Here is a 9,785-nt window from a genome sequence, read left to right on the forward strand (position 1 = left end):
TTTGTGAGTTCGAGGTCAGCCTGGTTTTCGAAGCAAGTTCCAGGACAGCCAGGTTACATAGAGAAACTCTGTCTCAAAAAACAAACAACAAAAAGAAGAAAGAGAAAAGGAGAAGGAGACAGAGAAGGAGAAAAGGAAAAAGATTAAGGAGAAAAGGAGGAGGAGAAGAAAAAGAGGAAGAGGAAGAAGAGGAGAAAATAATGAGAAGTAGCTATCTACATTATCTACATTTAGTGAAACTGGCATATCAAAACACGGTCGCTCTTGTCAGATTAAATTTTCAGCGGTGATGGGAATTTTCCTAGTATTTGTACTGTTCCAAATCTTGTAGCAGTTGTGGTTACTGAACAAGTAAAAAGCGCCCATTACAACTAAGGGGTTGAGTTTCACATTTTACTTCATCATAATACATTTCCTTAACACCCATGTCTAGCGGCTGCTCTGTTGGACTGTGACACCGTAGTGTCAGGAGTGGGAAGGTTCTGGAGAGTGCACCTGGGTGAAATAAGCTGTTCAGCCATCCCTCGCCCCAATCATAGGGACTTGTAGTACTTTTTCTTCTGACCACACTGTGGCTTCACCTGTCTGGTTGATCCTTGTTGTTATTTTTGTTTTAATTTCTTATAAAGAGATTATGAACAAAAAAATATTGCACAGCAAAATTAATCAGACCCAAAGTATATACACCTCAATGAACTTCTATACATTTAGGATAACCATTCTGTAGGCATGTAGGTTTTGATACATGGAGTTACTATCTTTTTTGAGGAGTAGTTTTTTTCCATTTCTGTTTGTATTTGCTCTTTAACCTACAAACTATCTAGAAGAATGTCTTTTCTAAAATTACAGGTTTTTAGTGTATGTGTGGGCGGGGGCATGTATGCACATGTATGCATGCATGCATGCACATGCTACAGATCATGTGGAGGTCAAAGGAAATCTTGAGGGACTTGATTTTCCCTTCACCTTGTGGTATCCAGGGATCAAATAGTCAGACTTATAGCAAGCACCTTTACCCCCTGAGACATCTCACTGGTCCTAGAAAGATATCTTTTAATTTCAAAATAAATTGCACCATCCCTTTTTCAATTTCTTTTATGTTGATGTTATTTCTTCATTTTTTTAAATATACAGATTGCTTTTCATTATATCTGTTCCTTGAGCATTATTCAAATTATCTATATTCATATCGACTTTAACCTGATACATTTCAGTCTGGGTGGGTATGTTCTGCTCTTTGACTGGGTTATTCCCTTCTCTGTCTATTTTTACCATTTTTATTTTCTGCATATATAAATATATGCATATGTGCTTAAATACCTCACCACATTGTCAACTTATTAAAGTTCATAATTGTTACATCTTCTTGGTGAGTGAACATAATAGAAAAGGACAATGTCTTTGTCCCTCTGCATTGCTAATGTCCTTACCTTGCATTTTCTTTTGTCTCATGGTAGTATTACAGCAACATCATAATTTTCCATTAAGGCCTACATTTCTACTTTGTGTGTGTTCCACTGTTTTAATCGTGTGCCTCACAAATACTATGTAGTTTGACTTAGAATTTTACGTTGTTCTAAACAATTGTGTTACTTTGGCAGAATTTAAGGAACTTAAATTTATTGTGCTTATTGATGCATTTGGATTTACTGTTGAATTTTAAGCCCCAATTCTTCCTTTAAAAACCAGGTGGAAACCAGGTAGGGCATGATAGTTCAAGCCTTTAATCCCAGGATTGTGAGGCAGGGACAGGCCATCCTATGTGAGTTTTTAAGGTCAGCCTGATCTGATCTACATAGCAGTTCCAGACAGTTACACACACACACACACACACACACACACACACACACACACACACACACTGAAAGAGAGTCCAGTAAGTTTAGACTAGTTACATGTATTGCGTCTTTACATTCATCACTTCTCATCTGTGTAAAACTTTGTCACTGAAGATTATGACATGTCACCTAGGCAGAGCTATTCTTGGCTTCTCAGAACACCAAGAATTTGTGTGACAGTCTCTGTTCTTTTGTTCCTCAAATAAATGCAGTTTGGGGGACTTCAGAAATGGTTCAGCAGATAGAAGCACTCGATATGCAAATGTGAGTTCCAACACCAAGCCCCCGCTGGGAAAAGGCCTTTGGAGAAAGGGTGCTGGCTGCCAGCCTAGCTCCAGATTCAGTGAGAGACCCTGACGCTAGGAAGTAAGTTGGAGAGTGATAGAGCAGGACCCCTGACATATTCTCTCTCTCTCTCTCTCTCTCTCTCCTCACTTTCACACACCCACAATTTTAAAAAGATTTTAAACAATGAAATTAAACAAAAGGTTATATCACCTCAAAGCAACAGCACAAAACACAACCATTACTAGTTAGTGTTTTCTCTGTCACTAAGAAAGACTGAAATGTTTTTAGACTCTTAAGAGGCAATTGGAGTGAGGGAGTGAGTTACGTATACTCTGAGAGTCTGCCCATATGCTGGAATCCCACTTCAATCACAGAAACTCTGTTGTTTTTTTAAAAAAATGCTCCACAAAACCCTTGGCATATAGCAAGAACTCCAGAAATGGTGGCTGATAGCAACATTGAGCGTGTTAGCCCAAGCCCAGGATGCTGGACATGACCATTTTCACAGAAATTCCCCAAGGACAGCAGCAGGACTCCTTGAAAACTGATCGTGTCTCTGTGAAGACACAGGCATGTCCCTCAGTGTCCTTAGCATCGCTGAAGTTGCAGCCTTTGAACAGAGGGCCTGAGAGTTAAGCAGGTGCTAGAGTGACTGGCCTTGTGCCTCTAACTTTTGCCCAGTTTTTACCTGTTTAATCTGCAGTTGCTGAATTAGGAAGACCTGGCCTTAATGAAATATTCAGTCCCAGATCTTTTCATGTCCCAAATTAACTTTAATGAGCAAACAAAGAAAGATCAAGAGAGCCGCGGCTGGGACTTGGGGGACCTTTGAAGCACAAGCCAGGATGGGGTAGATGCCCTCTGGCAATCGACCAGCGTTTGCTTTTGATGACAGCAAACCCTCAGATCTCATCCATCTAAGCTGAAAACAAGGGGCTGTGGTACCAGAAGACTGGATTCCACCTTTTGCAATGCCTCTGTGTGCCGCACTGAGCAAACAAAAGCCAGACATCTGCTTCAAGCAAGAAACTTGATCTGATTCCCCTACTGCATGATGTAGTAGTGCCTGATGAAGAAGATACTGCCTCAGTTCTCAAGAATCCCATGTTCAAGAAAGACAATGGAATGTGTACAAGCAGCACATGGTTCCCCAAGAAGAGGGGGCCATGGAGTGTCATAAAAGAGACGCAAGCTTCCATCCAGTAGAGGAGTGCACAGTTGCACCCACTTTAGGGGACTGGGGAAGTTCTATGCAGGAAGTCAGATGGGCACTACCTCTTAAGAATACAGAATCTGAGCCAATGTGCCAGGGGAACACATGCGATGAACATTGCCTCAAAAGTCCAGAGGGTGTTCTGAGCACAAGGTGTGGCACCTTCCCTGGTTCTTCTATCTTTGCTTTTTGTTATTTGGTCTGGGGTGAGTGAGTGAGTGTGTGTGTGTGTGTGTGTGTGTGTGTGTGTGTGTAGCCAGGCTCTTGCTCCTTGGCTCAGATTGGCCACAAGCTCATTATCTTCCTATTTCAAGTGCTAAGATTATATGTGTGCACCACCATACCTGGATTTATGTGTGGTGTTAAAATATTTTTGGCATGGGATATGAATATGCATGGTATATGTATGTGTGATATATGTGTATATCTATGCATTACAGAGGTCAGAGAAGGATATCCTCTCTCCTAACCCACCATTCTCTTTAGTCCCTTTGAGATAGGGTCTCTCACTGAACCTCAAGTCAGCTGACAGCTAACATGCCCCAAACAATCCTCCTCCAGTCTCCTCTGCCACCACCGCTATAGCATCGGGGTTACAGGCACTCGGGCAGCCATGTTTAACTTTTTGATGGGTCCTGGGGATCTGAACTCATCTCCACTCACTTATACAGCAAGTGCTCTTACCCACTGTGCTTTCTTCCCAGCCCCTTATTTATGTTTTTATGGGAAAATTTGCTCAGGCATGCTTATCTTTGGTTTCCTCATAAGTAAGATGGGGCTAGGCCAATCTTTATTGTAAAGATCTAATGATTTGTAATGTGATAGGTTAAGTGGGAGGATATTGATAACAAAATATAAGCAAGCAGAGGCCTTCTTCTGGCCTCTGTAGGCACCAGGCATGCAGGTAGTGCACAGACATACATGCTGGCAAACACTCATACACATAAGATAAAAATAATTAAATATATTTAATTTTTTAAAGGCATTAAGCGAGCCAGGGAGGAAACAGAAGAGCAGTTGGGAGGTGTTGGCAGTTGTCTAGAAGGGAACAGGGGGTGGGGTGGGGGTGGTTAAGAACCCAGATGAGGGAAAGGAGGAAAAGAAGGACTCAAATCCTGTGTGTTTTTGAAGGCAGTGTCAAGAGGACGTGGAGAGGAGTCAGGTGTTTGGTGTGGGAGACAGAGCAACATGGAGGAAATGGCAAAACAATTGGACAAGGGCAAGAAATTGGAAAGACAGATCTGCATTGTGTTGAAATGCACAAAGATGGAACAGTAAGATTTGGGAGGTTATCAAATGGGCCAGTTTACCCGAGATACCCTAAGTCTGACATTCAGGTTTTGATGGCAGTCTGCTATAAATGCCGGGAATTTGGGAATAGATATGCTGACATACTTTTGGGTGTTAACTGTGCTTCTGGATGAGTTCTTTTTGTTTGTTTATTAGGTTTTGACTTTCTGAGACAAGGTCTTGCTATATAGGCCACGCTGGCATCAAACTTGCCCTGATCTTCTGGTTTGTGCCTCCTGAGTACTGGATTTCAGGTAATGAGCCAGCACATCTGGCTCTGGAGATTTTCAAGGGAGTAGTTGTCAAGAACAGTAAAAGAATAAAGCTTCACCCTGTTTGAAAACTGGAAATTAGCCCTGCAGTCTCGTGTGTGTTTGCAGGCAACAAGAGGTCCCTGGTTCACAAACTATGAACTTTATTTATGCCAATAGCAGAAACCAGAGCACCCATGCTTTCCTGCCCCCTTCCCAGCCACAGTTCTCAGGGACAGTGTGGAGAATATCAGAAGACAGCCACACAAGAGACTGCATACAGGAAGGAACTCCAAGCTTAGCAAGACTGGATCTTTTGCAGCATGCTACCTTTTGCTATAAGAGCCCTATCTCCAGACCCAATGATGTTTACCTTTCAAAATCCTTGAAGAAAAGTCCAAACTGAAGCCAGTGTGTCTTCAGACAAGCATGGTGATACATGCCTTTGATCACATCACTTGGGAAGCAGAAGGAGGCAAAGCTTTATGAGTTCAAGGCTAGCCTGGTCTGCGTACAACTTCTAAGCCAGCCAGGGCTACATAGTGAGATCTTGTCTCAAAAAATAAAAAAAAAAGTATTAGCTGGTTGTGGTGGTGCACACCTTTAATCCCAGCAATCAGGAGGCAGAGGCAGGCAGAACTCTGAGTTTGAAGTCAGCCTTGTCTACAGAGAAAGTTCCAGGACAGCCAGGAATACACAGAGAAACCCTGTCTTGAAAATAAACAAACAAGCAAAATAACAGTAAAAAGCTGCCATCCAACAAAGGAGATAAATGAAAAGGCCACAGCTAGATGGTAAAAAAGATAACCAACTCCCTTAGGTTCTCCTTTGACCTCCACATGCAAATTATCCACACACATCTACACAAAACAAATAATGTGATAACAATTTTAAGAGAAAAATGAAATCATGACATTTGTAGGAAAATGGATAGAACTGAAAATGATTAAGTAAAATAAGCAAGACACAGGATCATAAACATTCTTTGACAGGTGGAGCCTATATTTGCATATATATGTGATATATATACATATATACCATATTGTTATAGAATATATATGTGTGTGTTGGAAAAAGGAATAAACAGGCTCCATGGAGAATTATTCCCCAACATTTTGATGGTGGCATTCTCCTTGGGAACCCTTTGAAAGCTTTAAGGGACATTTTCAGTTTCATAATGATTGGAAATGTTACTGCTGTTACATAAACCAAGGCTAGAGATATTGATCATTCCATAACGTATGAGACCGTCCCAGGCAAAAGGGATCTTTGATGTCCCCCACAAGTTTTGAATGTTCTGTCAGGCATTTGTTTAAATGAAAAGCAGAAGAAGAGATAACATTGCTGTACAGCAAGAACAGTTGTTTTACTTAGACATTAGCAGGCATCACTAATATACTAGTCCACATGCACAAAAAATAATGGAGTTACAGGTAGTTGGGAGCTGCCCAACATGGGTGCTGGGACTCAAACCCGGGTCTTCTGCAAGAGCTGTGAGCACTCTTAACTGCTGAGCCATCTCTATACCTACCCTACCCAGTCCTCTTCATTTTGAACTTCATGCCCCAGTTCACAGTGCAGACTGTGTGCGGCTGGAGTGTGTAAGTGCACAGCTCACAGAGGTACCAAGAGGGAAGCAGGGCATCTTAATCATGTTTTTGTAAGCACTGTCCTCTCAGTTTGCGCAACACCCTGGTGACTGAGTTAGCACTCTTTTTAAATAGATGGTGACTGTGACATTCAGCTGAGCTATGCTGCTTTCCAAGTTTATGTAGTGAAAAAAGATTGGGAACTGAACCTCATGGTCCAGCTTTGACAGCTGATTTTATGATGTCGGCATAGGGCAGTGTTAAGTGGAAGATGGAGTAAACACAGAAGGGGGAAATGAAAAGGTGCCCCAAATTTGTACTCATATGCTTAGAATTCGATGTTCAGGAGTAGGACATTTGAGGGAAAATGCAGTTATGTGCTACTGTGATCTGATAGGTTGTTTCTAGGAAACCTTCCCGAATAGTGAGAATGTCCAAAGAGACCAGGAGGTCACCCTTACAAACTGCGGTGTTCTTAAGTTGTAAGCATGCATCGCGTGAAGATAATCCCATAACTTGGAGCCAGGCCACTCACTCTTTAGACAGTGTTCACCAGTTTAGCCAACTGATTCATTCCCAAGATTGGGGGGATTGTGAGATGCATATTAATTGAAGAATACAATTGAAATTGGCAGCCGGAAGAGTTAGATAATATACTGGCAAAAGAATAAACTGAGATGCAGAACAAAATCTAAACATTACTGAAAGTTTGGGATTTTGTGTAGATGATCACAGAACACCCCCATCCTGCCCCCCTCACTGCTGGTTTCTATAGTCCAGTCCATACAATGCAACAGGACAAGTAAGTGCACCAGAAGAAACAGAAATTAGACGAGATCCAACACGCTTTATTAAAGATATCAGGACAGGGGTATAGCACTTGGCTGGCATGCAGGAAGGCCCAGGACTGCCAAAAAAATTACTAGTGGAAGGGCTGGAGAGATTGCTGGGCAGGAAAAGCGATTGATGCTCTTTGAGAGGACCCTGGTTTGGGTCCCAGAACCCACAGCAGGTGGCTCACAGCTGCCTGTAAGTCCAGTACCAGCGAATCTGGTGCCCTCTTCTGGCCTCCACAGGCACCTACCTGCATGGACATGGTGCACAAACATACACTAGACACACATGCATAAATTTAAATAAATCTTTAAAAAATAGTGGCAGAGATGTCCAAATACCTTCAAGTTCATCTCGAAACTGGATAAAAATTAAGGAAGAAGAAAAAAAGAAATTCATTATCCCTTATTCTGCCTCAATTCCAGTTCTCTGAGCGATTTGGTGGTGGTTAAGTTGGGTTTTTGATCACTAAGAAGCATGTACTGAACATTTTTATTCCCAGAGGACTACAGGAAGGTCCAGTCTCAAAGTCATGGCCCAGCATTTTCTACATTGATGCAACTGGAGAGTGTTCAAGACCTAACAGGAGAACACACTCACCCCTCCCTTGCAGGAGAAATCACATGAGAGGATCCAGGTCAGAGTGATGCTAACCAGACAGGGAAGGTCCTCTTAATCATGACCTTTAACAGATTACGGGGTTCACCTGATATAGTCAAGCTGGCTCTAATACTGACTCAAGTGGCTGGGATATTCTGTTCTTGGTTCCTTAGTCTTTCCTCCCAAGTGAGGAGGTACAGAAATCCTTTTTAGGTGACCTGAGACTCAGTAGCTGTGCATCAATGTTTTCTGACTCCCTGGGTACCAAAGGCCTGTGATGGAGATGTGGGAGGAACTTCTGCCCCCAGAAGCATCTCTTTCCAGACTGTGAAGCACCCACAGACCCTGCCCTGAGAAGGAAGAAGAGACCCATATAAATAAATGTGAAGACTGCCCCAACACCACTGTTCTCCCTAGAAAACAAGACCCTCCCTAAATCCCGCTCCACAGACCTATGCTGACTGATCTAACCTGCCCCTACCCACCCCTTCAGGAAAAGACATGATGGATTGATGGAATAGAAAAGTTTGTCAAAATCAAAACCCCAATCCTCAGGTGATAAAATATTAAACACTACTGATAATTAGATGTCAATCTTATGGGTTAATTCTGGGGCAAAGCAAGTGATAATGGACCTACATACAGGGATTTAATGTTGATGGGTAGGAGGTACAGGCTTAGTGATTGGGAACAGAATTCCTACATAAAGGCTGGATTTGGAAGCTTGGAAATATGGCCACATCAGCATGAGAAAGACTAAACAAACCCATGTGCTCACAAAAGACAAGGAAGCTGCTCTTTGCTAGTTCAAGACAGAAAACAATATAAGGCGTTGGGGATATGGCTCGGGTGTGAGTTTGCTTACCCAGCATGCACGAAGCCCTGGGTTCCCTCCTCAACATCCGGCACAGTGACACACACCTATGATTCCAGCACTGTGGAGGTGGAGGCAGGAGGACCAGAAGTTCAAAGTCATCCTTGGAAACACAGCAAGATCAAAGAGGGGGAAACAAGAAACCAACAAAGCAGAGACTCTGGAAATTCTCCAAATTCATGCTATTCAAGTTTAGGCAGCACAAAAATCCCAACCAAGACAGTGATGATCTGACACAATTAAAAAAAAAAAGTCTAATCGGTGAAATTTGGAGGTGCCTAGCAGGAAGAGAGGAGGTTCCCAAAGGACAAAACACCCTCAGCTGCTGTGGGTTTCCTGATCAGCTACATAGCTCTGACCTATGAGTTTGCTAGGGCCTCTGGAACAAAGTCCAAAAGACAGAGTGGCTTAAACAACAGGAAGTTATTGTTAGTTCTGGAGGCAAAGAGTAAGAAAGAGTGCAAGGCATCAGCACACTGATTCCCGAAGGCTACAGAAATACTACCCGGATTGTTTGTGTGTTGGTCCACATGCCCTGGATGTATGTTCAATCTTCTCTTTTAATAAGGACACCTGCTATATGGATCAGGGGCCCACCCTACTCCAACAGGACCCAACTTAGACAATCCCATCGGCAATAGTCTTTTTTTTTTTTCTAAATAAGATTATCTTCTGTAGCGCTGGAGACTTCAGTATATGAACACACAATTTACCTCATAACAGAGTGAATCCACAAAGAGCCGGCATACACTCATGATGGAAAAGAAACTCCCTGGTCAAGAAATGCAGCAATCTGAACAAGGAGAGTCTCTGCCACTCAGGCTCAAACTCAGGTGCTTCAGCTGTAAGGGAGAGAGAGCAACCTTCACTTCATACAGTGGTTAGAAAGATCGAACTTGACAAAATCCAAGCGAGCACCTTGAAAACTGTGATATACCATGCCAGATTTTAATTTTAAATTTAGTTCATTCAAAATAATAATGTCCACTTATTTAGCACTATGACAAC

The sequence above is a fragment of the Onychomys torridus genome, chromosome 11 (genome assembly GCF_903995425.1).
Source record: "Onychomys torridus chromosome 11, mOncTor1.1, whole genome shotgun sequence".
Taxonomy (NCBI): Eukaryota; Metazoa; Chordata; class Mammalia; order Rodentia; family Cricetidae; genus Onychomys; species Onychomys torridus.